The 4,341-nt window shown below is 50.4% G+C and overlaps 1 long non-coding RNA gene across 1 annotated transcript; it reads left to right on the top strand.

Moving 5' to 3' along the window:
* Positions 1 to 769: 769 nt before the first annotated feature.
* On the top strand, positions 770 to 3,958 carry LOC149347115 (uncharacterized). The gene is made up of 2 exons (XR_016292502.1): positions 770 to 2,023; positions 2,949 to 3,958. It is a non-coding gene; the product is annotated as an uncharacterized LOC149347115 (long non-coding RNA).
* Positions 3,959 to 4,341: the final 383 nt, after the last annotated feature.

Here is a 4,341-nt window from a genome sequence, read left to right as displayed (position 1 = left end):
CGACTATCTTGCTCTCTTCCAGTGGCATGGCTGGCATGCGTGCTGCCTTGATGGCCGAGGCTCTGACGTTCTTGTGGAATTTAAATTTCGGGCTTGTTTGACTCCCGCCGGGTCCGTCAGGCTTGCCGCCGTCGGGGGTACGCTGGCGCAGCCTCGACATGCGTTCCCCCGCGAGCGTCCATCCGGCATCGTTGTGGTATTCCTCTGGTGATATCTCTTTGCCTTGAACTTGAACGCACATTTGGTTGTCCACGATCATTGTAGACGTAGCGGACGCCTCCCTCGTCGTAACGGACGCCTCCATCTCGGACGCCGCCGATGAGTACGGTTGAACTTGAACGCACATTTGGTTGTCCACGATCATTGTAGACGTAGCGGACGCCTCCCTTGTCGTAACGGACGCCTCCATCTCGGCCGCCGCCGAGGAGTGCGGCAGGCGGCGACCGGTGCGACGGTGCTGGGCCTAGCGTCCGCGGGACAAGCTTAGGCCTAGCACTCTATCACGCGGCAGCGGTAGAAAAAGTCACAAAATTTGGCAAAGAAAAACGCACCTCTATACTCCGTTTCATACATCAGGTGCAGCACTGTCAAAGCTACAGCTCTTGTTTACGCTCCCTGCATCCGCGATAAAAAATAGTGCATGCTCGTGACGAGCGGAAATAATAATTGCTTTGTCTGCAAGCTTAATATATATTACGTTTGACATCAATTTGGTAAAGAACAGCTTTTTTTTAGAGGGAAAAGATCGAAATCAGTAGATTTATATGTTTCGTTTGTCGTTTTTGTTCGTGTCGCGTTTTCGCCGACCCGCAACCCTGCCAGCTGTGCTCTCCGTGCTGCGCATCTCGTTTTCAGAAAATGGCGTCCAACGCATTGACCTCGACCACCTCTCCGGAGCGGCTTTTTTCGAAGATTTGCACTTCGAAGATGTCCAGACACGCGAAGCAAGTCATTTTAAACGTGTATGCTCGGAATAGAGCCCGTTTCCCGCAGAAATCCGTCCGGGATATTGTGAATGTTGTTAGCGAGGATACGGGAGTGTCTCCGCGTGCCGTCGCAAAATACAAGGCGGAGCGCCTTTGCGGTATTGAAGATATTGTGAGCAAAAAATGATATCAGTTGGCGTCAACTACAAATTCCTAATTTAAAAAAATGTCGCGAGGTGGATTGCAACCTACGTACGTGAAATGCTGCAAAAAAAAAAACAAGTATCGAGGTGGATTCGAACCGACGCCGCCGAAGTTCCTAGTCGTCCCAAAGCGCCGCCTTAGACAACTCGGCCACGAAACGAGCGCGGAGGGATACAATTTCATTATTTTTTTCTTGCGGACTATTTCCGTAGCCTTGACAGCGTTGCACATGATGTATGAAAAGGAGTATAGGGTCAGCTGGTATCGGTCGATGCCGCTCGCCTTCACGGACACATTGGTGCAAGGAAAACTTTGTTTCGAGGCAATTAGCACTGCGTAATTGGTTAGCAGTGACAGAGCCGATGTGAACACGTCTGCTCTGGCGGCATGGAGCCAGCGTTCCTCCACATCAGAGGCGCTGCAGCTGACCACGTGACGCTACAGCAGCGGTATAAAGCTGAGCTTGCCCAATACCTCCTAGAAAGACTTGAGGCCTGCGCGCTCCCAAATGTCACGTGAGCAACGTCATTTCCGGTAGGCGATCGCCTCTTCGAGGGTCGGGAGGCGCGCGCGCACGAAACGAACCGACGAACCCCGCAGTCGGCGCGCGGACCAGCGGCAGGAAGCCTGCCGTTGCGTGCATCGTTCTGGTGTTGTTCTGTGTTTCGGCACTGGGTGCGCGTTCCTGCGCATGATCGGCGCGCGTGGTGGTTGTCAAGGAGTGAAGTGCGGCTATCAGCATGCCTTACAAGTGCTGTGTGCCGAAATGCCGGGGAAACTACGACGAAGACTCGAAAATTCAAGTCTTCTCATTTCCGAAGGACGATGCCCAGCGGCACAAGTGGCTGCGTGCAATACCACGCAAGGACTACCAAGTTACAGCTTCTTCAAGGGTAAGAACTGCTTTAATTAGCTTGTTGTGTACCTTCATGCCCGCTTTTACGCTGCGCAAAGTTCATTGTCAGTGCGAGCATATTGAGCGTTAGGCCTAGAATTCTTTCGTGTTCATATTAAGGCGAAAGCCTTTAATACCTCATACTATCGTTAGTTGCGCGTCTGCAGGAGTGTCGACAGACGCATCGGCAGGAGTATCGACAGACGCATCGGCAGGAATTTCGACAGACGCGTCGGCAGGAATTGTGACAGACGCGTCGGCAGAAATGTCGACAGACGCGTCTGCAGGAATTTCGACAGACGCGTCGGCAGGAATTTCGACAGACGCGCCGGCAGGAATTTCGACAGACGCGTCGGCAGAAGTGTCGACAGACGCGTCGGCAGGAGTGTCGACAGACGCGTCGGCAGGAATTTCGACAGACGCGTCGGCAGAAGTGTCGACAGACGCGTCGGCAGGAGTGTCGACAGACGCGTCGGCAGGAATTTCGACAGACGCGTCGGCAGACGCATCGGCAGGAGTGTCGACAGGCGCGTCGGCAGGAATTTCGACAGACGCGTCGGCAGGAGTGTCGACAGACGCGTCGGCAGTAATTTCGACAGACGCGTCGGCAGGAATTTCGACAGACGCGTCGGCAGACGCATCGGCAGGAGTGTCGACAGGCGCGTCGGCAGGAATTTCGACAGACGCGTCGGCAGAAGTGTCGACAGACGCGTCGGCAGGAGTGTCGATAGACGCGTCGGCAGGAATTTCGACAGACGCGTCATACCATGTGTTTTCTGCGAAAAGTGTTCGTTCAGCCTGTGCTTGCATCAGGAAAGAATCTGCCAATACCAAAAATACCTTGAGCACGTATACATAATTAATGTCCTTTCGGAGATACTGTGATATCTTTTTGTGGTACAGTCCCGTTTTCGTTTTTGCAGGTCTGTGCGCTGCACTTCCATGAGAGCTTTATTAAAAAAAAAAACAGTCTATCATGACCCAAGGACTGGAAAGGTTATCGAGACCACTTTGCCGGTGCCACGACTGGACCCTAGCGCTGTGCCTTCAATATTCAAGGACTGCCCATCGTACCTGTCCACACCACAATGTTCCAAAACAAGAGAGGAGCCACACGATCGACGGCAGCGACTGGAGTCCTCCCACCTTGCAAAGGCATTGGCGGACTCATTGTCGTCATATACGACGGAAGCTGGCAGATATCAGTTCCAGACAATAACGGAGCTGAAGGCATGTATGCAGGGACCCTCTTTGCCAGAGAAGTGGTCAGTAGTGCATACCTCAACAAGTGTAATGTTCCTGTTGATAACCGGACGCACCATGCCAAGCATTGAAGCTTCTGTTGTGATCAGTGACAGTATGGACATAACTGTGTGCCATCAGAAGGTCAAACTTACAAAAGTAAATAACTGTCCTGTCCCCAGTAAAGTTTCGGATATCAGATGCATCGTAGAAATTCTAGAGAATTTGTCAAGTTTTGAAACACAGTGTATTATTTCTGAGGATGTGGTAAAAGCTATCGAAACCCTCCTCCATGTTTTGAAACAGCAGCTACCAGTGGAAACTCGAAGTGTCCTTAAAGCGCTGAAAGAACAGCTGGAAATAATCACTACGAAAATGCCCAGGTATTCACCACATTTGATGGTTATTGCTAGTCTGCTCTTTACAATATCGCCACACGCTTACAAATTCCTGCGACACGCAGGTGTTATTGCACTTCCTCACCCTGCAACTATCAGAAAGCTTTGTGCGTCATGTGAGCTGTCGCCGCAAGTAGAGGAAGATGAAAATTTTTTGTCTTACATGAAGAAGCGTGTGAAGTGTCTCCAGCCTTACGAGCGCATAGTGACTTTGATGATTGATGAAATTCACTTGAAACCATTCTTCGATTATAAAGGTGGCAATGTTTGCGGAACTGCCTTTAACTCGTCTGACGCTGCCACGACGGCCCATGTTTTTATGGTACAAAGTTTGGCTTCGTCTTTCAAAGAAGTCGCTCACATCCTTCCTGTTAAAACCATTGATGCTGCTATGTTGCATAGCATCACCCAAAAAGTGGTGACTGGTTTAGAGTCGCACGGATACAAAGTAGTATGTGTTGTTACTGACAACAATGCTATTAATAGAAAGACAATGTCGATCTTCTGTAGTCCTCCAAAGCTGCAGTTTGTGTATCCTCATCCCTGTGACCCTACGAGACCCCTGTTTTACATTATTGACACAGTCCACCTCTTGAAATGTGTGCGAAATAACTGGATAAACCAAAAAAATCACGGCACCAATTTCTATTACCCGAAGTTTGAGATCACTAGTTAT

The sequence above is a fragment of the Amblyomma mixtum genome, chromosome 4 (genome assembly GCF_055824585.1).
Source record: "Amblyomma mixtum isolate Tamu chromosome 4, ASM5582458v1, whole genome shotgun sequence".
In the NCBI taxonomy this organism is placed as follows: Eukaryota; Metazoa; Arthropoda; class Arachnida; order Ixodida; family Ixodidae; genus Amblyomma; species Amblyomma mixtum.
The sequence above is the reverse complement of the archived record's forward strand: the minus strand, read 5'-3'. Positions and strand labels throughout refer to the sequence as shown.